This window comes from Chlorocebus sabaeus, chromosome 22, assembly GCF_047675955.1.
Source record: "Chlorocebus sabaeus isolate Y175 chromosome 22, mChlSab1.0.hap1, whole genome shotgun sequence".
Taxonomy (NCBI): domain Eukaryota; kingdom Metazoa; phylum Chordata; class Mammalia; order Primates; family Cercopithecidae; genus Chlorocebus; species Chlorocebus sabaeus.
The window spans coordinates 44,949,418-44,977,137 of record NC_132925.1 but is presented as its reverse complement, the minus strand read 5'-3'; the positions used below and the strand labels follow the sequence as shown (position 1 = coordinate 44,977,137).

At 35.0% G+C, this 27,720-nt stretch overlaps 1 protein-coding gene and 1 pseudogene across 5 annotated transcripts in view; both read left to right on the top strand.

Annotated features, from left to right (window-relative positions):
• Window positions 1-27,720, top strand: part of ZNF148 (zinc finger protein 148) — a 147,768-nt gene that overhangs the window by 27,077 nt on the left and 92,971 nt on the right. For all 5 annotated transcript variants that reach the window (XM_007985531.3, XM_007985532.3, XM_073009797.1 and 2 more), the window contains 2 exons: window positions 16,867-16,947; window positions 24,220-24,355. The gene's annotated coding sequence lies outside the window, so the exon portion shown is untranslated. The remainder of the gene's footprint in view (window positions 1-16,866; window positions 16,948-24,219; window positions 24,356-27,720) is intronic.
• Window positions 642-16,858, top strand: LOC140709822 (dnaJ homolog subfamily B member 6 pseudogene; annotated as a pseudogene).

The following is a 27,720-nucleotide window of genomic DNA, read 5'->3' as shown; positions in this document are numbered from 1 at the left end:
TGTGTCTTTAATTTCTTTCATCAGTGTTTTGTAGTTTTCGGTGTGTACAAGTCTTTTGCCTCCTTAGTTAAGTTTATTTAAGTATTCTTTTTGATGCTATTGCTGTTGTATAGCTTTTTTTTTTTTTTTAATTGAGACGGGGTCTTGCTTTTTTGCCTGGGCTGAAGTGCAGTGGTGCTATCACAGCTCACTGCAGCTTTGACCTCTCAGGCCTGAGTGATCCTCCTGTCTTAGCCTTCTGACTAGCTGGGACTACAGGTATGTGCCACCACACCAGACTTTTCTTCTGACAGTTTTATAGCTTTAACTGTTACTTATAGGTCTTTAATTCATTTACCTATTTTTTTTTTTTTTCCTTAGAGACAGGGTCTTGCTCTGTCACCCAGGCTGGAGTGCAGTGGCACGATCAAAGCTCACTGCAGCCTTGATCTCCCAGGCTCAAGCAATCCTCCAGCTGCAGCCTACTGAGTAGCTGGGACTATGGCACGTGCCACCATGCCCAGCTAATTTTTGTTGTTTTTTTTTTTTTTGTAGAAACAACAATTTTTTTTTTGTAGAAAAAAATTTTTTTTAATTTTAATTTTTTAATTTTTTAAATCAATTTTTTTTTTTTTTTTTTTGGAGAGACAACCTTGCCCAGGCTGGTCTCAAGCTCCTGGGCTCAAATAATCCACCTGCGTTAGCTGGGATTACAGGCATGAGCCACTGAGCCAGGTCTTCAATCTATTTAGAGTTAATGTTTATATATGGAATGATGAAGGTATCCAATTTCATTCTTTTGCATGTAGATATTCTTTGGTTCTAGCACTGGTTTGTTGAAAAAACTTGTTTCTCTACCTAATTGTCTTGGTGTCAAAAAATTGGTTGACTCAGCCTGGTGCAGTGGGCACACTCCTGTAGCCTCAGCTATTTGGGAGGCTGAGATAGGAGGATCTTTGAGCCCAGGAGTTCGAGTCCAGCCTGGGCAACATAATGAGACCCCGCCTCTATAAAAAGAATACATAAAATTAGGAGGCTGAGGCAGGAGAATCGCTTGAACCTGGGGAGTGGAGTTTGCAGTGAACTGAGATCATGCCACTGCACTCCAGCCTGGGCGACAGAGCAGGATCCTGTCTCAGAAAAAAACAAACAAACAAGCATAAAATTTAACAAAAAGGATTGACCATAAATGTAGTTACTTATGTCTGGACTCTAAATTCTATTCCTTGATCTATTGTTTATCTTCATGCCAGTACCACAGTGTCTTGATTACTGTAGCTTTGTTAGTTTTAAAATCAGAATATATGCATCCTCTAACTTTGTTCTTTTCTTTCAAGATTGTTTTGAATTTTCTTGGTCCTTTGCAGTTCCATATGAATTTTAGCATTAGTTTGTCCATTTCTGCAAAAAACGATTCTGGGGTTTTGATAGGAGTTGCACTGAATCAGTAGGTGATTTGGTGAAGTATTTTCATCTTAACAATATGAAATATTTCAGTCCATGAACATTAGATGTTTGTTTAGGTCTTTGTTAATTTCTTTCAGGGGTGTTTTGTAGTTTTCAGTGTACATGTCTTGTACCTGTTTTGTTAAATTTATTACCAAGTACTTTATTTTTTTTTTGCTGCTATTATGTGTTTATTATTTTCTTAATTTTATTTTTGAATTTTTCATTGCTAGTGTATAGAAATATAGTTGATTTTTGTAAATTTTAAATCGTTGGTGAACTTGTTTATTCTAGTAGCTGTAGTGGATTCCATAGGGTTTTCTATATATATGTCATCTGGAAATAGAGACAGGTTTTTTTTTCCCCCAATATTAATGTCATTTAATTCAGTTTTTTGCTTAATTTACTGTATTGGTCCATTCTCACACTGCTATAAGGAAATACCCAAGACTGGGTAATTTATAAAGGAAATAGGTTTAATTGGCTGAAAGGAGGCCTCAAGAAACAAATATGGCAGAAGATGAAGGGGAAATAAGGACCTTCTTCACGTGTTGGCAGGAGAGAGAGGTGCAAGTAATGGAAATGCCAGATGCTTATGAAACCATCACATCTTGTGAGAACTCATTCACTATCTTGAGAACAGCATGGGGGAACTGTCCCTATGATCCAGTCATCTCCCTCCCTTGACATGTGGGGATTACAGGTCCCTCCCCTGACATGTGGGGATTACAATTCGAGATCAAATTTGGGTGGGGTACAGAACCAAATCAGATCATTTACCTTGCTAGAACCTCTACTATAGTGTTGAATAGAAGTAGTAGCAAGAGCAGACATCCTTGTCTTATTTCTGATCTTAGGGGGAAGCACTTATTATTTTACTTTTAAATATGATATTAGTTTTGATTTTTCATAGATGGCCTTTATCAGGTTGAGGAAGTTCCCTTTCCTAGTTGGGTGTTTTTATTGTGTAAATGGTTTTGTATTTCATCAAATGTTTTTCTTCATCTAAGATGATTTGCCAAAAATAAAAGTTTTTGGCCTTTGTTCTATTGATGTGGTGTATTATATTGATTTTCAAATCTTAAGCCAACTTGCATTTCTGAGATTGGTCATGCATAATCCTTTCTATGTGTTGGTAGATTTGGTTTGTTAGTATTTTGTTGAGGATTTTTGCAGCTACATTTGTAAGAGTTATAGGCTTGTCATTTTCTTTTCTTGTGATGTCTTTGTCTTGTGTTGGTAATAGTAATGCTGATCTCATAAAATGAATTGAAGAATATTCTCCCCAAGTTTTGGGAAGAGTTTGTGAACAGTTGGTATTAATTCTTCATTAAATGTTTGGTAGAATTCACCAGTGAAGCCATCTGAGCCTGCAGGTTTCTTTGTTTGTTTTTGGCAGCATTTGAGGGGACTTTTAAATTTAGAAGTCAGTTTTATTTAATGGCTATGGGGTTATTTATATTCTCTATTTCATCTTGGTTATGTTTTGCTAGTGTGGTTTTGAGAAGTTGGTGTCAAATTTAAGAGCATAAAATTGTTTGTAATATTCCCTTATATTCTTTTAAAATTGCTATAGGATCTGTACCGATGTCCTCTGTTTCATACCTGATGTTTTGTGTCTTCTCTTTGTCTTTTGTTGTTGTTGTTGTTAGTTTTGCTAGAGGCTTATTAATTTTTTGCTTAATTGATTTTCTCTATTTTCCTCTTTTATTTTTTCTTTTAATAATTCCTTCCTTCTTGCTTTGGCTTCATTTTGCTCTTTTTTAGTTTCTTTTGGTAATTCGGTTTCTGGTTTTAGATCTTTCCTCGTTTCTAATATAAGCATTTAGTGCGTCTGATTGTTGTTAGCTGCATCCCATGTATTTTGATGTGTGTTTTGTTTTTATTTTCATTTATTTTTATGTATATTTAAAAATTTTGAGACTTCTGTTTTGATCCATGGACTTTTTAAAAGTGTGTTGTTTATTCCGCTATTTAGAGATTTTCCTATTGTCTTTCTGTTACTGATTTCTAGTTTGAGTAGATTATGGTTAGAAAATACACTGTTACCATTTCAGTTCTTTTAAGTTTTTTGAGGTTTGTTTTATGGCCTTGGTGAATGTTCCATGGGTGCTTGAAAAAAATGTGTATTCTGCTGTTATTGAGTGGAATATTCTCTGCATATGTCAATAAGACCCTGTTGGTTGATTGTGCTATTAATGTAGCCACTCTGCTTTAAAAAATTTATTGTTATATCTTTCCATTCTTGTGCTTTTTGTTATGTTGCCAAATTTAAATTTCTTGCAAGCAACATATAATTGGGCCATTAAAAAAAAATCTACTTAGGCTGAGAGGAGATCCGGAGCCCAGAGCATCCAGGTCACTGCCCCACCTCCCCTGTGTCCCATCGCCTGCCACCTGCATCCTCAGTCCTCTTCCAACAATCTGCTAAAACATGTTGGATTACTATGAAGTTCTAGGTGTGCAGAGACTACCTCACCCAAGGATATTAAAAAAACATAATGAAAACTGGCACTGAAGTGGCACCCAGATTACATTCCTGAGAATAAAGAAGAAACAGAGAGAAAATTAAAACAAGTGGCTGAGGCATGTGAGGTGCTGTAAGATGCTGAAAGATGGTACATCTATGACAGATATGGCAAAGAAGGATTAACTGGTGGTGGAGGAAGTGAAAGTCATTTTGACAGTCCATTTGAGTTTGGCTTCACATTCTGTAACCCAGATGATGTCTTCAGGAAATTTTTTTTTGTTGGAAGGAACCCATTTTTATTTGACTTCTTTGAAGACCCTTTTGAGGACTTTTTTTTTGGAATAGGGTCCCTGAGGAAGCCAAGGGACAGGTCATTTTTTCCACATTCAGTGGATTTCCATCTTTTGGAAGTGGATATTCTTCTTTTGATACAAGATTTGTTACATTCAGGCCACTAGGTCATGGGGGCTTCACTTCATTCTCTTCCGTGTCGTTTGGTGGTAGTGAGATGGGCACTTCCAAATTGATATAAGGTTCTACTAAAATGGCTAATGGCAGAAAAATCACTATAAAGATAATTGTTGGGAATGGTCAAGAAGGAATAGAATTTGAGGAAGATGGCCAGTTAAAGTCCTTAACCATACACGGTTAGGAGCAGCTGCTGCAGTTGGGTAACTCAAGTAATTCAATGCATGCATTTAACAGAACTGTTAAACTATAATAAGCATCATTTGAGGATTAACATAAACTGTTTTTTGAACATTTCAGATGAACCCAACTTTCAGTATAATTGTACCAAATCTAAAGTTTGTATAAACAGCTCAACAGAGTCCCCATTTGTCATAGACTTTTGAGTTTATTGTTGGTGTGTCCGGAGTTGGTTCCTGCCCGTGGGTTCGTGGTCTCTCAAACTTCAAGAATGAAGCCACGGACCTTCGCAGTCGGTGAATGTTACAGCTCTTAAAGATGGCACAGACCTAGAGTGAGCAGTAGCACGGTTTATTGTGAAGAGCAAAAGGACAAAGCTTCCACAGTGTAGAAGGGGACCTGAGTGGGTTGCCGCTGCTGGCTGGGGTGGCCAGCTTTTATTCCCTTATTTGTCCCCTCCCACGTTCTGTTTCTGTGCTATCAGAATGCCCTTTTTTCAATCCTCCCTGAGATTGGCTACTTTTAGGATTCTGCTGATTGGTGCGTTTTACAGAGTGCTGATTAGTGCATTTTGCAAAGCACTCATTGGTGCGTTTTACAGAGTGCTGATTGGTGCATTTTACAATCCTCTTTGCTAGCTACAGAGTGCTGATTGGTGAGTTTTTACAGAGCGCTGATTGGTGCATTTTACAATCCTCTTGCTAGCTACAGTGCGCTGATTGGTACATTTTACAATCCTCTTGTAAGACAGAAAAGTTCTCCAAGTCTCCACTTCCCAGGAAGTCCAGCTAGCTTCACCTCTCATTGGGACCACATAATAGGACCTTTTTTTTTTTGTCTTTAAAATTGTAAATCTCTATGTGTGCTTTGCGTTTTTATTAAATGTACTCCAAAGTGAGCCTTGACACTTTAGTCATAGGGAAAGATTGCATACTAAAAAAGACATGTAAAAGCATGGATCTGCTTTTCCATCGTGTTTGAAATGTGAGCCATGTAGTGTTAGCCTGCTGTGAAGTTAACATTGCCAGGATGAATCTTCTACAGAAATAGTTACATTTCTGGTTTAATATAAATTAAGAATTTTTCTGGTAGTGCGTGAATGTTTGTTTCCTTGTCTTCTTGCAGATTACTAGAACCTTTATTTAGGATTCCATCTTGACTTATTATGTTGCTTTGAGTCTATCTCGGTTTTGTAGTGGCAGTTTGGGTTATTATATGCGTACGTGACTTAGTCTACTAGTATCAACGTTTATACTTCAACAGAAGTGTGGAAACCTGACTTTTATTTTACCTTTCACCTTCTCCAATTTTAAATATGATTGTCTTGAGTATCAGATGATGTTATAACTTTTGTTTCAATCATGAAATATGATTTATAAAATTAACGAAGGAAAAGTCTTGTTTATACCTATATTTCCATTCTTTCTGTTGTTTCTTCTTTGATATTTTGACATTCCTTTTTAAAAAATCATTTTCTTTATGTTCAGCAAATTTCCTTCAGCCAGTCTTTATGGATAGATGTGCTAGAGACTTTTTTTTAAAACTTTTCTTTATTTGAGAATATACTTTTATTTCCTTATTATTTCTGAAGGACAGTTTCACTGGATATAGAAGTCCCAGTTGGCAGTTGTCTTTTTTCCAATATTTGAAAAATACTGTGCCACTTTTATTTTTGGCCTCTGTGGTTTGAGATGAGAAATCTGGTGTCATTTGAATTGGTGTTCCCTTATGGGTAATGTGTTGTTTCTCTCTGGCTGCTTTCAAGGTGGTTTTTTTTTTTTTTTGTCTTTAGTTTTTGAATGTTTAATTATGATGTGTTAGCGTAAATTTCATTAGGCTTATCAACTCTTTGTATTTGCTTAGCTATTTGGATCTGCAAGTTAGTGTTCCCTAAATTTGAGTATGTTTCAGTCATCATTTCTTCAAGTAGTGTTTGAACCACACTCTCTTTCTTTCGTCTTTTTGGGACTTTGTGTGAATGTTGGATCTTTTTTTATTGTCCTGTAGTACCCTAAAGCTACTACTTTTTTCAGTTTGTTTTCTTCTCTTGTTCAGATTGGGTGAATTCCAATTTTCTGTCCTCAAGTTCAACGATTCTCTTCCCTGTCATTTCCATTTTTTTTTCCCCCTGAAACAGGGTGTGGCTCTGTCACTCAGGCTGTAGTTAGTGGCACAATCTTGGCTCACTGCAACCTCCACCTCCCAGGCTCAAGTCATCCCCCTACCTTAGCGTCCTGAGTAGCTGGGACTACAGGTGTAAAGCCACCATGTCTGGCTAATTTTATATTTTTTGTAGAGGTGGTGTTTCGCCATGTTGCCCAGGCTGGTCTTGAACTCCTGAGCTCAAGTGATCCACCTGCCTTGGCCTTCCAAAGTGCTGGGATTACAAGCATGAGCCACCATGCCCAGCCCATCTCTATGTTTTTATTGAGCCCACCTTAAAAATTTATTGTAATTTTTAGTTACTTTTTTCTTCTTTTTAGTTTTTATTTGCTTGTTTATTTTTTTTAATTTTTTTTCTAGGTAGGAGTGCAGTGGTGTGATCACAGCTCACTCTGACTCTGACCTCCCAGGCTCAAGCAATCTTCATACCTTAGCCTGGCAAGTAACTGGGACTACAGGTGTGTGCCACCATGCCCAGTTAATTTGTAAAAATTTTTTGTAGAGATGGGGTCTCACTGTGTTGCCCACGCTGGTCTTACAACTTCTGTTTCTTTGCTGAGATTTTCCATTTTTTCACTTGTTTCTGGGTAATGTATAATTGTGGAAACATTTTTATTATGGCTGTTTTGTGTTTTTTTCACTTGTTGAAGTAGAATTTGTTAATATATTGTTGAAACTTTTGCTTAAAAATTCTTGTCAAATTCCAGCATCTGATTTACTTCTATTTTGGCTTTGGTTGATTTTCTTTTCTCATTTATGGTGTGATTTTCTTAGGTGTATTTTTGTTACATCATGGACATTTTATCTGTTATCTTAGGAGGCTCTGGGCCCTATTTACATTTTTATTTTAGGAGTGGGCTGTGGTTCCAGTGGCAGTTTAATTTTTAGAGACTTTGCAGTCTACTTGGTTTGTTTGATCCTACCGGAGCGCCCACTGGAAGGGGTTTCCCCATGCTGGGTTTCTGATTGTCTGCAGATGGGAGAGGATTATGGTGGGACCCACCTACTGGTCTCTTCTTTTCTCCCCTGTCCTGGTAACTTCAGGCAAGTGAAGAGATTCTTGGCCCAACCTGAGCCACTTGCTATGGCTGGGTCCGTGAATTTCTCCTACTTGCTTCTCCATCTCTAGGTGGAAAACAGAGTCTCAGGCCAAATAAGGAAGAAGAGTGCTTCCTGTGGTCTTTATTGTCGTTTGGGCTTCCAGCTGATCTCCTTCTCCTGATGTTTTCAGGACAACATCAGAGAGTTGTTGCCATTTGTTTTCGGGGAGGAATCTGACTATCTGAGCTACTTTCTTTTGCTAGATTGGTGGTTGGGAAATGTCAGGTCTGGGTTGTCTTCTTCTGTTGGGTGTGAGGACATGAAACACTCTGCTGCTCTTTGGTTTACTGCCTTTTTACCACCTTTGGATTTTCGTTTGCTTGTTATTTCAATGGTTTACAGTTGTGCTTCGTGAGTAGTGGCAGTAGGAGAACAGATCTAGGCCATTTTGTCTGAACTGGAAGTTGAAGTCCCTGCATCATCTCAATCCAGCGAGTTATTTCAGCATTGAAAATAATGGTATATAATTATGTGTTTTGTGAACTTAAAATTTATTTTTAATTTTTAATTTTTGTGGGTACATAGTAGGTTATATATTTATGGGGTACATGAGATATTTTGATACAGGCATAATAATCACGTCATGGAAAATGGGGTATCCATTTCAAGCATTTATCCTTTGTATTACAAACAATCCAATTATATTATTTTAGTTATTTTAAAATGTACAGCCTTGTTTACTTTTAAGCATTATGTAAAATGCGTGCTTCACTTATAAACCACACTATCTGACCCTCAAAGTTTTTGTGAGGTCAGTCATATCCAGCTCAAGAGGTTGCTAGGGAATAGATGCATACTATTTTCCTGTGCATCTACACATAAACAGAACTTTGTTATTTAGTTAATTAAAGTGAGTTTTTGAATTCTGAGCATTTTCTTCAAAGATGTGTTTAATAGATTGTATTTAAGGTGTTTCAACTGTTCCCGTAATATGTTACTGCATTTTAGTACTCTTAAACATTTTTCAGAAAAAGACTGAAAATCTTGTATTATGCAACTGATTTATTCTAATTAATAGATTGGAAAAGGTAAGATAAATTGTCATGCTTTTACATTGCCTAGTTTTCTAATGGAGAATAAATTGGCCCCAAATGAGAAAATGTTCACCGTACATTAATAGAAGCTAGTGTTTTTGGCTGGGGACGGTGGCTCACACCTGTAATCTCAGCAACTTGGGAAGCTGAGGTGGAAGGATCACTTGAGGTCAGGAGTTTGAGATCAGCCTGGGGAAATGTAGTGAGACCCCATCATTAAGAACAACAGCAACAACTACAGAATCACTGGGCTCCTTTGCGGCTACTTCTTAGTATTCTCTAATTGATTCTTATGGCAAATCTCAGTTTTCCTAATCAGATTAAAAATTATTCCCTTAGCTCAGGGACTGTATGATTTTTTTTTTATGTTTAGGCACACCTCTACATTGTGTTTAGTGCCTAGGGTAATTCTGGGCATGTATTCTAGACAGAGTAGATCAGATTGGTTCTGGCATTGAATAAGGTGAAAAATATCAAAAGATGTACTGGAAATGGAGTATGACTTTTTGTGGCCCACTTATAAGTTTTTAAATGACCATATTTAATTATATTTCATATTAAAACTAGTAATTCCATTCCTTCTTGTTATTTTTGACTTGTGATAGTATTTTTGTTCTTGTTGTTGTTGTTTTGAGACAGAGTCTCACTGTGTCGCAGAGTCGAGTGCAGTGGCACAATGTTGGCTCACTGCAACCTTTGCCTCCCAGGCTGAAGTGATTCTCATGGCTCAGCCTCCCAAGTAGCTGGGATTACAGGTGTGTCCCAGCATGCCTGGCTAACTACTTGTAATAGTATTTTAACATGTTTTTGATCACAAAGAATTGACACTTTAAAAATCAAAGTTAAATGAAGTGTTAAACTTTAATTTTTAAATGGGCATTTCTATATTCTTTTCTAGGGTTCCCTTCATTGTTACAATAACTTCATGTAATAAAAATGATGAGTTTTCTCTGATAATATACATATGTATCTATCATTGTAAATAGCATCTTCATGTCAAAATTTATGTCTATTTGTGTTACGCTGAACTTTAAAGATGTTTACTTTTTTTTCTGATTTCTAGAAGATTGCTAAGAGTAATGTTAAATATATCTTAATTTGAAAATGACCTTACCTGTGGTGTTATGTTAGAGTAGACATTTATTAGGAGGTGGAGGATCTGGTCGATGGCTTTTGTTTTTGATTTGGAGAGAGTCTCATTCTGTTACTCAGGCTGGAGTGCAGTGGTGCAGTCCTAGCTCACTGCAGCCTCAAACTCCTTGACTCAAGTAATCCTCCCACCTCAGCCTTCCTGGTATCTGGGTGGCATGCACCATCTTGCCTGGCTAATTAAAAAAAAATTTTTTTTTGTAGAGATGGGGTTTCACTATGTTGCCCAGGCTGGTCTCAAACTCCTGGGCTCAAGTGATCCTCCCACCTTGGCCTCCCAAAGTGTTGGGATTATAGGCATAAATTGCTGTGCCCGGCCTTAGTTGAAGTCTTTGTCTTGCCACTAAGATGGTGTATAATCTTCGTTACTTAACCTCTTGAACCTGTTTCATCATCTAAAGAACTGAGACAAACAATAGTACTTGCCCAGGTAGTTGTGTGTGAGTTTTTAGAGGGTGGGGAATGAAATGTCACCTGTGAAAGCACTTTGTGAACTCTAAAGTACTTTTTCAGAATATGGTTGTTTCATCTTTGAGAAGATTGTTTCAAAGTTTGCCTGGGTGATCTTGATCATCATAGTACAAAATGTATCATGATTGTTTACAAAATGAATGTTTATTCAGTAAAAATTTAAGAATTAGACAGCGTTTCCTTAAGTTTTGTGGCTTACTAACCTTAAAAATTAATTTACGTTATCTGGGAAAGGATTACATAGTTGCTTGTCAGTGCAGCATCCTCACTGTGATAGGGTTAGTTTTGGAATGTTTCTTCTGGAAACAGGTGATTTAGATTTAAACGTTCTATCTCTTTAGTGGTTTGTAGTCTAAAGTTTATAAAATGCTTACTTTTGTAGCATTGTTTATAACAGTGCTTACTTTTGTAGCATTACTTTTTCTAATATGGATGGACAGTTGGTTTCTTCTTTGAATGTTTATTGGTTAGTTGATTTGAAAAGATGAAGGGAAGGTGAAAATTTTCACTTGATGGCTTTATTTTACTCATTTTGCTAAGCCAAGTTCTATGTATCTGAGTGCTCCTTTGTAGGATTTTCTTTCTCTGCTAAGTGCAGTAACCACACTAATTGCAAAGGTTTAAAGATTGTGACTTGATTTTTAAATTTTTTTGAAAGGTGATTTCTGGCCAGGCACGGTGGCTCATGCCAGTAATCCCACCAGTTTGGGAGGCCAAGGCAGGTGGATCATGAGGTCAGGAGATCAAGAACATCCTGGCCAACATGGTGAAGCCCCATCTCTACTAAAATACAAAAAATCAGCCGGGCGTGGTGGTGCGTGCCTGTAGTCCCAGCTGTGCAGTAGGCTGAGGCAGGGGAATCGCTTGAACCTGGGAGGTGGATGTTGCAGTGAGCTGAAATCGTGCCACCACACTCCAGCCTGGTGACAGAGCAAGACTACATCTCAAAAAAAAAAAAAAAAAAAAAAGTGATTTCTGGGGTGGTTGGTTTGAATTTACTGGGCTGTCATCCCTCCTTGGGATAGATATGGTTATGAAAAATATACTATTAGGCCATTCAGATATCATTTAGTTCAAAATATATAAATTGTAACTATTTAGGGGGAATCTTAATAACTTTAAATTTCAAAGCAGTTATTATAAATTTAAAGAACACGTTCATCTGTTCTTTGCATTGTCACTCTATAGAGATTCAAAACAAATTCATAGAAATCTCTTGCCTGGAACAAGTTTTTATTCTTTTTAAAACATCATTCAGAAAGCCTCATTAAATCATAAAAGTAAGAACTAATTTAAAAATATAACTTGACTAATGTGTAAATGTATAATGTGTAAAATGTGCTCTAGTTAAAAGATGCTAAAGGACTGTAAGCATTTTTAGTTTCAGATTCTTATACCATGTGTGCTGTAATTTATCTTTTCATTGCTTTGGGCTTTTGATTTAAAGGGTAGAGGTAGCCTTTTTATTTGATAGAGCTCCTGGGAGTATAAACAGTTAAAATGTGTAAGCATTACGCATTTCATTGAAACTTTAAAAATGATTTTCTAGAAAGATTACCTTAATTAACCAAGAACTATGTTCTTTATCAATGAATGGCTTTTCAAAGGATGGTCATACTTAGGAGTAACATTAAGGTTTTATTTATTGCCTTAGAAATTTATATTCTTGACAGAATTTTTGTAGGAGTTTCTTCTAACACATCTTTTATCTGGATCTTGCTACGTTAATTCATAAAACTTCATCTTTAGCAATCTTACTTTTCTAGGCAAAGATGACAGTTAAAACATAATTTGGTGGGCTAAAAGTATACTCTGCAAACAACATAAAGATATACTTTGAAAATATTGTATCAGTAGAAACTGTCTACATGAAATGTGAAATATTTGAAAACATGAAATGTGAAATATTTGAAAATACGAAAGAAGCTCTTCCTATCTGTTGCAACGTGCATGCAGTTTTTGTAGCTCTTCTGAAGGAGTACTTCTGAAATTTGTTACTAGCATTATTTTTAAACAAAGAATGGAAATTAAGTTAGATTGGACTAACCTATTTATGTTGCTAAGAATTACCATGGTGCATTTGATACCGTGTTTCATAAAGTTCATAGTAGACTTATCAGTAGGTTGAATTTCTTTATTGTTAAGACAGTCAAGTCTTTTTCTGAAAATTCTAAGGGTAACATAATGTTGCCAAACTCCATTTAGGCTGGTTTTGAGACCAAGTTTCACCATTTTATTAGGTTAATGTGACCTTGGGTGACTTTTCTGCATGCCTTAGTGTTGTTATCTATGATTCCATAATTAGAAAGAGAGTGTTGTATGGTGGTTAAGCTTCTAGAGCCTGATTTTCCTGGGAGGAAATTCCAGCTTTACTAATAATTTAAAAAATACTGCGTCTCTTATGTGTAAGGCACTGTTTTAGGCACTTGGGATATATCAGTGGGTAAAACAGACAAAAATTTTTTCTCTTGTGTAGCTTATAGTTAGGGCAGAAAAAAAAAACATAAATAAGTCGGTTGTGTAATATGTTAGGAGGTGGGCAGTACTGTGCAAAATGTATAACAGGATAAAAGGGGGATTGAATGTATATGGTGGGATGTTGCAATTTTAAATGGTGTGACTGGAAGAGGCCTCATTAACAAGACTTTAGCAACACTTTGTAGTAGCTAAAGGATTTAGTTACAAAGATCTCTCGAGGAAGAGTGTTCCAGACAGAGGAACAGCCAGTGCAGTAGGTTCTGCTGCATGCTGGAGATTCTGGGACAATAAGGAGGTCAGGTCACTGCTGCTGGAGTGGAGTGAACAAGGGGAGAGGGTAGAAAATGAGGTCTGAAAGATGAGGGTGGGTAGTGGTGGAGGTGGTCGTTGATGGGTGGGGGATAAGCACAGTAGTGCATGTAAGGCCTTGTAGACCCTTACAAGGAGTTTGGTTCTGCCTCTTACTACTTTCATATTCTTTGGTAAATTATATAACCTTTTAGTTTTGTCATCTGTAAAATGTGAATAATAACAATACCAATCTCATAGGCTTGTTGTTTTGATTGAGTTAATACCTGTAGTGTCCTAGGAACACTACTGAGCAGAGTCCAAAGCATATATTCATTACTTATATATTGCATATATTCTTACATGTGGAATCAACATTAAGAGATCACCTTCTTCCTTTTCTTTTGAAAAGGTAGCAAAAGGAGAGTTAATTGCTCACTGCTTTGACTTTTCTATGATAAATTGCTTATGCTTCAATTGTATCACATTATTATCACAAACATTTACTCTGTATGTGCTTATCATCCTTGCTAAATTATGAATACCTTTGGACAGAGACCAGGGTATTTTATTGTGTCTTAGGAATCTTAATGTGTTGTAAATATATATCATGTGATAAAAAATGTTGACTAAATTAATGACAAAAATGTTGGCTTAATTAATACATCGGACCACCTGCTAGTAAGTATATTGGAACATTGCCAGTCTATCAAAGCTAAATAGTGGAAGGGTGGTAGCTAACGGCCTCTGCAAAATATTTATGTATTTTATTTCTGTGCCATAATTATTCAAATTGGTATTAGTAGAAAATTTCTTTAAATATTATATAGGTATACAGGTTTGTACCATGTAAAATGAAAAGTCTTTATGTATATTATATATCTGTTAACATTTGCTGTCATTGGTTGATAGGAAACAACTACTATCTTGATTGATAGCATAGATACAATAAAACTCCTACTTTAAAATATAATAGTTACCTACTTACAGTGGTTTGATTTAGGATTTTTTGACTTTATGGTGATGCAAAAGGCATAGGCATTTAGTTATAGGCATAAACTTGTTACTTATTGGGATGTAACCTCATCATAAGTCAAGGAACATCTGTATATTTTTAGTCTTAATCTGTTTATATCTGCCCAAGTGTTTATAATCAAAGATTATTTCACCAGTAAAATGTTAAAAGAATTGCTAAGCAGGAATATTCACTGACTGCTGAAGTGGGGTAGTAGGGCAAGGAAAGAGGAAGATCTGAACTGACTTGGGTGGTTGTCCAAGTAATTTTATATCTGCCTTTTTGTATTTGCTTGGTTTCAGTTTCCAGCGTAGTAGGTTCTCTTCTCCCCATTCTTGGTTGAGAGGAGTGGAAGAGGAGAAAGGGGGATAGAGGCTTGAAGACATGAAATTAGTAGATGATGCTAAATGAATTAGGGTTCCAGAGACAGACTATGTGACAGGTGACTTGGGGGTAATTGTGGGTTTACATGGTAGAGGAATGGTTGTGTGGGAAAGACATTCCAGAATTTCTGTTTATAAATTTATACTTTGAGGTTATATTATTTTGTGTGTATGCATGTTTACTTTTCCTTCTTGCTTCACTATTTTATTTTTGTTTTCTTTTTACATATCTAAGTTATATTCTTTGATGTATGACAGCAGTAATCTAGTGCTTTCAATAAAATGTGATGCAAGAAGGTGAGTATGCTTTTTGTGAAAATGTGTTCGACCGAATATTAAGATTTCAAAAACATTTGTCCAGTCTGTAGATGTTACTAGCTCATGATGAGTTGTGTAATAATATCCTGATTGTGGAGTAGATACCTCACATCAACTTTTAAAAAGACTCATAATGTTAAAATGCATAATGTGAAGACATTTTTTCCCCTTATATAGGCTTTGCAGTGTCCTTTTCTGTTCAATTTTATTCTTGTAATTAGCAATTCTAAAAGTTGGATATAGTAATGTATGTAGCAATATATGTACAGAATGTATAATATTCTAATAGAATACTGAACAGCGGCAGTGTGATGCAGAAACAGTTGTTAAAAGAAGAACTTTAGACAAATTTAGCAGAGCGTACATATCCGTGCAAAGAACTATTCATAAATCAGGCAGCACTCTGAACCAGAAGAGGTTTGGAGAGCTCCATCCAGCAACATAGGCAGGCAGTATTTATACACAGAAAAAGCAAATGACAAGCAGAAATAGCTTGATTGGCTACCTCTTGGCATTTGCCTTATATGGACATAGTCTTATCAGGTGACAGTCTGTAATTGGCTGAGACTTGGCTACTGTGATTTGCTGAGACTCAGCTACTTGTTACAAAAATATACTCTTAAATTAGGTAGCAGTTTGTTTACATAGTAAGTTAGGTTTTGTTGGCGACCCAGAGGGGCAGCTTTAGACCTAATTTAATTTAACATAATTTTGCTTTACTTTACCCATTTTTAATAGTGTCTAACTTAGTAGTATAGTTTTATAGCTTTTATTATCCTTTTGGTACTCTTGCTATAGAAGTATGTACTTAAAATAACTTTGCATAATTGAGAGGAATGACATATATATGCTTTTGAATGCTTGGCTGCAAAACATTGAGGCAGGCAATTAGGAGCTTAGTAGAAATAAAGTATTTTAAAGTAGATTTTTTTGTAACTAGCTCAATAACAAAGCTACTGACTAGCTAAGTACTGGAAAATGCTAAATTATCAGAAAGACTGTACTGTTTGTAGTTTCTTGATAAAGCATATGTAAATACAACCTTGAGTTGATATACTTGGTTATTTTCTAGAGATTATCAATTTCTAGAAAATACCCTGCTTTTACATTTATGGCTTTTATTGATGTGCAAGGTATTTATGGATCCCTAAACTTGTATTAGGACTGTTACATAAAATGCTTTACCTGTTGTTTCTGAATAAAATTTTATTTGGCTTGTTCTTTATTTCTGATAATTCAACTTTCAGTCTTCATTACTTTCATTTAATATACCTGGGAAAAATCTCAGTTACATGAATAAAGTGATCTGTGGTTGGTATCAATGCAGTACCAATGTGGAATGTTAATTTTCTGTGTTAGTCTCTGCTAAAAGGTTGATTATAGCATGATGTTTAAAAAATATTGATGGACCATTTTAGCGTTATTAAATACGTTTTGCTTTGAACTTTTAAGATGCTTATGTTTGTATTTTCAAAAACTGCATCCTTAATATATTTAGAATTTTTCAGCTGAGGGAAATGTTACTGTAAGAGTTTATCAAGACAATAGTGCTATTTGAGTGTTGGAGAGTGTCAGAATATGATTTTAATGAAACACATTTGTGCTTTCCTTCCTATTTTAGGATATTTAAGATGATTGTCAAGGTTATTGTCCTGACTTCAAATAAATCTTAATCCTTCACTGGAAGTTAAGTTTGAAAAAGTCCAATTTGTATCTGAGTCATTGTTGTAATATCATTTAGCATTGATGGGTCATTGTACTCAGACGAAGTGTTAGTTGTTACTGATTTTATTTAACAGTATCTACCATGGAAAGAATTTTGTTAAACTTAGGACACTTAAATGTAACAATTTTACCTGACCTTAAGACTGTGTTTAATCCTGATTCTTTTGGGGGATAACCTGTATTTGTGTACTTTTGTAGGATAGAGGGAGGAATCAGCAGTTTGAAAATTCAAGCACGTGATCTGGCGGGATGGGCATTTGCCTGACATATTTAATGGAGGTAATTCAGCATTGTTGACTCAATCTTTAATTTTTACCTGTGATAGATGCCCATGTTACTACACATACTTACAATAACTGTTGGGTATAAGTGTGCATTTATGGCCAATCCCTTTTCTTTTTATATTCATATAAATAACATATCACTATTATAAATATTATAAATAATATGTAGATATGGACATATGTACATAGAAAATAACATTGTTAATTTTATAAGATGAGGTCCATTATCTTCTCTTAAGATTACTTGCATATCTTCTTTTAGGCCTCATTTCCTTTATGTTAGGAAGGCAAATGATCCTCTCCTTTCTTGTTGGCCTATGTTGGTGCATATATTAAACCTATGCTTTTATCTTTCATACAATGTGAAAGAAATTATCTAACAGTTTTCAAAGAGTTTACATATCTGTCGCTGGCACATACTCATGTCAATTTTTAATGATCATAAAAATTATTCTATTTGTTGTATTTTTAATTTTTTAATTTTTTTTAATAGAGACAGGGTCTCGACTATGTTGCCCAGGCTGGTCCTGAACCCCTGAACTCAAGTAGTCCTCTTGCCTCAGCCTCCCAAAGTGCTAGGATTACAGGTGTGAGTCACTGTACCTGGCCTGATCATAAAAATTCTAAAGTTTCTCTGTGCATTTTAAAATTTGTTTTTTGAGAATTTTTTTGTTTTTTGAGATAGGGTTTTTGCCCTGTTGCCCAGGCTGGAGTACAGTGGTGTGATCTTGGCTCACTGCAACCTCTGTCTGCGGGGCTCAAGTGATCCACCCACCTCAGGCCTCCCGAGTAACTGGGACCACAGGCACAGGCCACCCTACCTGGCTAACTTTTGTGATTTTTTTTGTTGAGATAGCATTTTGCCATGTTGCCCAGGCGGATCTTGAACTTCTGAGCTCAAGAAATCCATCTGCCTTGGCCTCCAGAGTGCTGGGATTATAGACCTGAGCCACTGCGCTCAGCCTGAGAATTCTTTTTCACCTTGTGGATTGAAATTATTTGGAGTTTCAGTGGCCATATTTTAGGATTTTCCTAGTTTTTCCTCACCTTCTGATAATTGTTATGGTCAACATTTTTCACTTCTTTACTCATGTTTATTATAATAGGTGTATACACTTAGGCAATAGAGAATGTTATAACATCGAAAAAAGGCTTTCCAACCCTTTCCTATTCAGTATAATCATTGTATATCCTTGCAGACAATTTCTATACATATACAAGCATTTATGTGTGTGCTTATGTTTACACATTTTTTTACACAAATGAGATCACACCATATTATTCAGTAATATTAAAAAAATGAACTTCCACAGTTTTGCAAATCATTCCTTCTCATTTTATGCTGCATAGTATTCTAATATTTGGACATATCATAATTTTTCTAACTGGTCATCTACTTATGGATATTTAGCCCCTTTTTTTTGCTATTGTAAATGATGATGTCGTGAATATTCTTGGGTACACCTTTGCACATATTTAAAAATATATCTGGCTAGGTGTGGTGGCTTATGCCTGTAATTCCAGCATTTTGGGAGGCCAAGGCAGGTGGATCACTTGAGGTCAGGAGTTCGAGACTAGCTTGGCCAACATGGTGAAACCCCAGCTCTACTAAAAATACAAAAATTAGCCAGACATGATGGTGGGTGCCTGTTATCCCAGCTACTCAGGAGACTGAGGTGGAAGAATTGCTTAAACGCAGGAGGCAGAGGTTGTGGTGAGCCAAGATGCCACCACTGCATTCCAGCCTGGGCAACAGAGCAAGACTCTGTCTTAAATTTAAAAAAAAATTATATATATATATATATATATATGTAGCATAAATTCTGAAGGGAAAAATCACTGGACTGAAGATTATGTACATTTAACAATTTGGTGGATAAATTGCCTAACTTAAAAAGAAGGCCAAATATCAGTAGTCTGTGAGAGAGGGGATCTCTGTATCTTTTTGACAACACTAGCTAGTGTCAAACTTTTAATATTTGTCAGTTTTTTGTTGATTAACTTTGCTTTTCTTACGAATGAGTTTGAAGATTTTCCCCCTTATTATTGGCCATAATGTATGTTTTCGGTTACCGATTTGGTCATGTGCTTTGCCGTTTTATGGAGCTCTTTATGTTTTTATATATTAAGGAAAGGAGCTTCTTGTCATTTTTTTTTTTTAAGTTTTCCAATTGACAATTGTATACACTTATGAGGGTGTAATGTTTTTTATTTTTACTTGACACATATATAGTGTATATTTATGGTAACATACATGGTGTATATTTAAATTTTATACACTATTAAAAATAGTGTATGTTCAAAATAAACTTTTTCTGTATTTTGTTACATGCTTGCATTGTGTAATGATCAGATCTGGCTAATTAGAGTATTTTCATCACATTAAATATTTACCATTTCTTTGTGAGCCTCTTGTCATTTATTAGACAGATTACTTTTGCTCAAGTTTTGCTCATCTTTTGATTTTATTATTTTGCCCAACAGAAGTTTTCATTTTTTATTGTTGAATATAGTAATCTCATCTTCCGTGACTGAGGTGGGCAGTGGAGAACAGTTCTGTGTTAGATTTAAAAGGTCTTTATCATTAATTATAGGGCTCACTTTTCCCTTCAGGTTATAGCATCTCTGAATAACGTGAATCTCTAACTTATCATACTTCAACTTTTGTTTCTTTTTCTTCTTTTTCGTAAATTAGTTTGGCCAGGTGTCTTTAGGAAGAAAATGAATATACATAAATAATTATCTTTTAAAATAAAATATTAGGTATTGAGGCTCATAATGGAAGAAGAGGTATACATTCATAATGACAACTACAAAGATAAAAATGCCTGGGAGCGTATTACTTTAAAAAAATTTGCAACTCTATGGAAGAATAAGAGTATTTGAATCAGTTCACATTTTTTGATAAGATACATATGAAATTCTTCAAATATATATTTAAAGCTATATATTTTAAGTATTGCTTTAGCTGCATCCTGTAAATTTTGATATTTTTCATTTTCATGCAGTTAAAAATATTTTCTAATTTCCCTTTACATTTTGTCTTTGTTATTTAGAAGTCGGAAGTTTAATTTCCAAATGTTTGTGGATTTCCCAGTTTTTTAGTTGATATCAAATTCAATTCTGGTATGGTTAGAGAACATGTAAATGTATTTGTTTATAAGACAGGGTCTTGCTGTGTTGCCCAGGCTGGTCTTGAACTCTGGGGCTTAAGCAATCCATCCACCTCAGGCTCCTGAAGTGTTGGGATTACAGGCTTGAGCCACGTTGTGCGGCTCAGACAACATATTTTTATGACCTCAATCCATTTAAATTTAGTGAGACTTATTTTGTGGCCCAGCATGTGGCCTGTCCTAGAGAATGTTTTAAAACAATATGTATTCCAGTATTGTTTGGTAGTGTTTTCAATATATGCCACTTACGTATAGTTGGTTGATAGTGTGGTTCCGGTCTTCTCTGTCCTTTCTAGTTTTCTGTCTCATTATTATATCACTTATTTAGAGTGAGACATTGAGATCTCCAAATATAATTGTTGAATTTTTAATTTTTCCTTTCAATCGTGTTAGTTACTGCTTCATTATTTTGGGACTCTTTTTAGATGCATACACAATTGTTATATCTTCCTGATGGTTTGACTGTTTATTATTATGAAATGTCTTTCGTTGTCTCTGTAGTCTTAAAGTGTGTTTTATCTGATGTTAATATAGCCATTCTGTCTCTTATGGGTACTGCTTCTATAGTATATCCTTTTTTCCCCCATCCTTTTACTTTGAGTTTTGAATGTAGGATATGTCTTTTGTTGACAGCATATAGTTGGAATTTGTGTTTCTGTCCTTTCTGACAGTCGTTGCCTTTCCATTGGACTATTTAGACTATTCATATTTAATTAGGGATATAGTTGGATTTACATTTGCCATTTTGGTACCTGCTACACACACACACACACACACACACACACACACACTATATATATATCTTTTTATATACATATATAAGATATATATTATATATATAAGATATATATTATATATATAAGATATATAATATATATAAGATATATAATATATATAAGATATATATAATATATATAAGATATATATAATATATATAATATATATAAGATATATATAAGATATATATAATATATATATAAGATATATATATATAAAGCAAGTATATATAGTGTCATTTCACTATGGTTTATATATGATATGGTCCTTTATATATATATGTATCTACATAGATATAGATAGATATCTCCAATGTTTTTGTTCCTTTGTTTCCTCTATTGCCTTTTGTGTTAAATACTTTTTTTACTCCAGTGATTTTTTTTAACTGTGTATTTTTAAAGATATTTTCTTTGTAGTTGCTGTCAGGATTATGCATTTTAACAGGCTGCTTATTATCAGTAAGATAATGAAACTTTCCTCCAATGTAGGTCCATTTTCTCTTCTTTATTGTACCGCTATTGTAATATACTTCTCTATATATTATAAACCCAGTAGTACAGTGTTGTGATCATTGCTTTATACATTCTTAGGTGTTTTAAAGGAAGGAAGAAATGAGAAAAATATGTTTATAGAGTCTTTTTTGAATTAACCCACATATTTGCCATTTCTGGTGCTCTTCAATTCTTTCTGTGTATTTAAGTCTGATGTCTTTTCCTTTCAGCTTGATGGACTTCCTTTGGTGTTTGTTTAAGGCAGGTCTGCTAGCAAAAACAATTGTCTCAATTTTTGGTTATCTGGGAATATTTTTTCATTTTTGAAGGAAGTTTTGCTGCCTTCTTGGTTGACAGCTGTCTCTTTCAACTCTTTGAATATGTGATTTCACTGTCTTCTTGTCTCTATTGTTTTTAACTGGAAGTTAGCCACTAATCTCTGCATATGCTGAATCATTCTCTTCCTACTTTCAAGATTTTTCTCCTTGTGTTTGCTTTCAACAAGTTTGACTACGTTGTGTCCAGTTGTAGGTTGCTTTATATTTTCCTACTTGAAATTCATTGTGCTTCTTAGCTCTGTAGATTTATTTTCCTTAGAAAAATTAAATTTGGGGCCAGGCATGGTGGCTCATACCTATAATTCCAGCACAGGTGGGGATTTGAGAGGCCAAGGTGGTCACATCACCTGAGGTCAGGAGTTCAAGACCAGCTTGGCCAACATGGTGAAACCCTGTCTCTACAAAAATACAAAAATTAGCCGGGCATGATGGCGGGTTCCTGTAATCCCAGCTACTCGGGAGGCTGAGGCAGGAGATCGCTTGAACCTGGGAGGCACAGGTTGCAGTGAGCCGAGATCACACTATTACACTCCAGACTGGGTGACTGAGCGAGACTCCGTCTTAAAAAAAAAGAAAGTAAATTTGTCACGTTTTGGCCAATATTTTATTAATTTTTTTTTCTTCCCTTCTTTCCTGGTACTCAAAATGTTGGTAAGCTGGATGTTGTTCCACATGTCTTTGAGGCTCTGTTCATTTTACTTCCATCTTTTTCCACTCTTGTTTTTCAGAGTAGATGGTTTCTATTGATGTATCTTAAAAGTCACTGATTTTCTTTTGCCATAAATCTGTTGAGCCCTTCTGATGAATTTTTTATTTCTGTTACTGTATTCTTAAACTTCAGGATTTCCATTTGGTTCTTTTACATAATTTCTGCATCTTTGTTGAGGATCTCTTATTGGTTGATTGCGGTTTTTCATAATTAAAAAACTTTAAAACATGAGTTCCTTTTAACATATTTAACATATCTATAATACATATTTTACATAATATATTATAACAACTCTGGATTGTGATGAGCCCCTCCCCTTTTATTGTTACTGTTGTCATTTCACTATAGTTTATATATGATACAATCCTATTGAGGAAAAGAAATTTTATTTTGCACGAAAGTGTATCTGGAAAAAGAGATATATGTGAATATCCAGGAAAATTCTGAAATGCAGGAGTACTGAGAGGTGAATAGCTCTGTAAGAATTTGGACTTTTAAAAAAATATGTAAACTGTTGAAATGTTTTTTAAAAAATGAATTAATATACTTTCTGAAGTTCAAAGAGGAAATCATTACTGATATGGATGTAGGTGGGAAAGACTATTCTTTTTGCCTTTGCACCTTCATAAGCTGATGTAAAATCATAGGGTCTTTCATGTATCATCTGGTGTCCACACTTCTTGTGAAGGAGTGTATGCAAACTATTCTTGATAGGTAGGAATCTAATATTTTAAGAACCTCCAGGGTAGGAAATTCCATAAAATCTTTAGTCTGTTAGCTATGCTCCGAATACTTACTGTCAGGAAGTTTTCTTCCTGTGTATAGCCTATACTCTGTTTTTGTTTTGAATGTGCTAAAAATTTTCCATATATTTTTATCTATCTTTTTTGTCAGCTTTTTCCTGTCGGTGGTAATCTTGCTGATAATATTTAATCTGATTTTATAACCATAATTGTTTCTATTGTTTTTGGCCACTAGAATTTTATGTTGAATTTATATAATAGTTTCTTTTAAGTTTTGGCATGCCATTAGTTCTATTTGTTTGTAAGGCCTGCCATTGTGTTTCTTCTCTCTTCACTTCATAGACTTTAACAAAGCAGATATGATTAGTGTTTGTAAGTAGTTTCTTAAGTTTTGTTTTTTCTAACCTTTTAGGTCTGTAATTCTCTGAATTTCCTTGAATATCCTGTATCTTTGAGGCTGTAGATTCCACGTCTAGGCAATTGTGTGTTTTTTTTGTTTGTTTGTTTGTTTGTTTGTTTTTTGAGACAGAGTCTCGCTTTGTTGCCCAGGCTGGAGTGCAGGGGCGCATTCACGGCTCACTGCAAGCACTGCTCCCCGGGTTCATGCCATTCTCCTGCCTCAGCCTCCCGAGTAGCTGGGACTATACACGCCCGCCACCACACCCGGCTAATTTTTGGTATTTTTAGTAGAGATGGGGTTTCATCGTGTTAGCCAGGATGGTCTCGATCTCCTGACCTTGTGATCTGCCTGCCTCGGCCTCCCAAAGTGCTGGGATTACAGGCATGAGCCACCGTGACTGGCCGGCAGTTGTTCTTTATAAGGCCAAGTTTATTTCTCATTTACCGTCTACTTACTACTATTGCATTTTTTCAATTTCAAACATAAAAACAAGTCAGTACATTGATCATTGAGTCATAACTTACTATATTTAGAAAGAATTTTCACTTCAGTATTCATACCAATTTGCACATATTATATTTGTATAGTATTTTTTCCTACCATTAATAATGTTTGTTGTGTGTGTGTTTATTGTAGGAATTGGATGGCATAAGTGATTAAGGTGGTATCGAGGATTTCTGAAGCCTATGAAAGGTGGAAACTCAACCATGATTTCTTTTTCAACTCTACAGCATTCCCTTCCTTGAAGTCTTCATTTTTACCTTAGTCTCAGGTAATTTTAATACTTATATTTCATAATCTTGAATAAATAAGTTTTTTCAAATATGAAGTCATTGTGTTTAGCTGCTAGAATTTTATACTGAATTTATATAATAGTTTCTTAAAGTTTTGGTATTTATATTTGGAAGAAACTAGTTTTTTTCTTGAGGAAACAAATTGAAGAGATGAATAATGGTGTCATTTTAGACTCTTTTAACACACACAAAAATGTGTAATCTTAAGTGAAATTGAATTGAGAGTTATTTTCTTGGTTTAACACTTTTTCTCAACAGGATATAGCATTTTTTACCCTCTATCCTGAACACATATACACTCACATTAAATTTCCCAGAATTTTCAAAGAAACTGTTTTCACACTGAGGAAAGTTAGGCATGTTAGTCAAGTTTAATGGTGTTTGCTATATAATTTTTAAAATATGAAAATACATATCAGTTTCTATACATCTGTACATGTTGTGTGTATGCCTGCACTAATATAAGGAAGCAGTCTTATAGATAATTCAGTAATCACTTAAGTATATAGGCTTGGCTACTGTGACTGAGGCTTATAAAGGTAGAAATATATTTGAATTTACTTGAAAAGTCTGTGTAAACTATCTTGAGAGTTTATGGAGGCTGCAGAATCACTATATACCAGGGCTCCTTTGTCTTGCTCTGCTCTTCTTATGTGCAGTTTCTATATTGTGGGTGAGAATGATTACCGTTGTGTCTGCTGATAAGAAGAAAAAGAGAAGGGCATTCTGTTTACCTTTAAGAGGAGTTTGTGTATATCACTTTCACTCAGATCCCTTTGGTTTTAACTTTGTCACATGTCACAACCAGCTGCAAAGGAGGCTGGGAAGTAAGTGACTCTGATCTAGGCAGCCATATGTTGCACTTAATTTTTATTACTGGATAAGAAGGAGAAAACAGATTCTGGGGAGATAGCCAGGTATCTGTCACATTAAGGTTTGAGTCCAATATATTTTCCATTAAAAAGAAGTGCTGTTGATTTAAAGTTAACTTTTTTGTTGTTGTTCTAGAATGAGTCTTGGTTACTGTATAGTATGTATTAAAAATAACCATTAGCAATCTAGGCATAGTGGTATGTGCCCAGTCCCATCTCATTTAATTAAAAAAAAAATTAGGTGTTTAACATTTGTTCATAGTATACAGGGACATTTTGTTTTAAGAAGTATTTTAAAATATTTTTTAAATATTTCTTTTGATCATGTAAGAATACAGAAACTTTATAGTTTGAATATTAATGTTTGAATTGTTGATATTGGCATAAAATGTAATAGATGCAATAACTAGATCCAACAGAATGTAGGATTCTGCTTTGTGGGAACTTTTTTTAAAATTTTTTTTTATTTTACCTTTTCCCTCCCCCTCTTCTTGTTAAGATAAATTATAGCTGTTTCTTAAACTGTTTGAATTTCTGTAAATTTGATATTTTAGTATTTCTAAATACTACTATCTTCTTGTTACATTGTTTTACAGAACAGATAATAAATATTTGGAATGCAGAATATGCCTAGATTCTGTTTCATTTGAGAGGGGCTTCAGTGTGGTATAGAAATGCCTATTAACTTTGGCTTATTCAAATATTTATAAATTATTTTTCTGTGGTGAAAAAATAGTTTTTTTTTTAACTTTTTAGATTTTTGAAGTCGTATTATATAAAATGATTATTGTTAGTGTGTAAGTTTTCTGATTAATAGTTGTGTTAGCAGCTATTGAAATAGGTATTTATTTAAACACCCTTTATTGTTGTTAGCACTGATCAGAGAAGCCGTTGTGTCCCATTGTATAAATGATGTTCCTGTTAGGATATTTTGAAATAGTAATACTTTAAAAATTAACATAGTTTACAAGGTATGTTTTATAGATACAAAATGGTAGTTATACAGAAATATATCTGAAGAGGTCTTTGAATGTACTTAGACAATAAATAGATTTTGTTTTTTTAATAAGAGATGAAGTAGTTTCTGCTTAGATCAAAACTGTACTTTTCAAGGATGAAAGCAAATGCAAAACTTCTTCAGAATAACAAATAGCAAATTTGTTAAAGGTTCTGGTATTAATCATGGGTTTCATCTCCAAATGATTTGGAGGCTCATTGATACTTGTATTTCTAATGCTGATATTTTTAAGGTGTAATTTCTCACAGTTAGAAACATAAGTTAGAAATGTTAATATCCAAGTGAATGTAACTGGCATCCTGCAAATAACAAAGTGCTTTGGATCAGAAGTAATTTGTGAAATCTAGCTTTTTTTCTTTTACCTGTTTTCAGAACAGGTTCCTTTGAGTGCCTCTCTTTTGGCTTGCAAGTGAAGTTTCATTTTAGAATGAATAGGTTCTGTTACAAAGTCGGGGGAAGAGGTGTTACTGAATTTGTGAGAATATTTTAAGTTGAAAATTACTCTTTTTATACAGAAGACGATGATTAGGTTCCGAAGCTTGCCTATTATAACCTGCTTTGACTCATAGTTGAAGTTCCATATTATTCAAAAAAGTTTATGGAAAATAATATTACTACCAAACTCAATACATAGAAATGGAGGATCTCTAAGTGGGAAATATTTATTTCTTTCATGCTCAAATGCAGATTAATTAAAGGTAATAAGTGGCACATGGAAGTTCATATACATTCTGAAAGGGAACTTGGTGCTTTAAAAAATTTTAGAGCATATAGCATAAGCCTTCAAATCTGTTTTCATTTTAAATTGTACAGCCCTCTTTTTTTGATACAGGTGTATCATTAGCACTGGCTGATTTTACATTTATTAGCCATATTTAGGATTATTTTTAAATTTCCAATTGGAAATGGGAAGGTAGAGAGATTTTCCTGGTAAGGCTTTGAGAAAACAGGAAGGAAGGTAGCTTAAGAAGATATATTTAAACCCATGAAAAAGAAAGAATGGCTCAGGAGAAATTCACTGAGATCTGAGATATGAGTAACAGATAGAAATTGGAAAACAGAAGGCCGGGCGCGGTGGCTCACGCCTGTAATCCCAGCACTTTGGGAGGCCAAGGCGGGTGGATCACAAGGTCAGGAGATCGAGACCACGGTGAAACCCCATCTCTAAAAATACAAAAAATTAGCCGGGCATGGTGGCGGGCGCCTGTAGTCCCAGCTGCTCGGGAGGCTGAGGCAGGAGAATGGCGTGAACCCGGGAGGCGGAGCTTGCAGTGAGCCGAGAACGCGCCACTGCACTCCAGCCTGGGCGACAGAGCGAGACTCCCTCTCAAAAAAAAAAAAAAAGAAATTGGAAAACAGAAAATGTGGAAAGTGTCGAGTCCTCCCACAGAAGAAAAGGGGATTCTGTGTCAGAACGTTCTCCCATGGTAGCCATGAGATGGAGTAGTCAGCT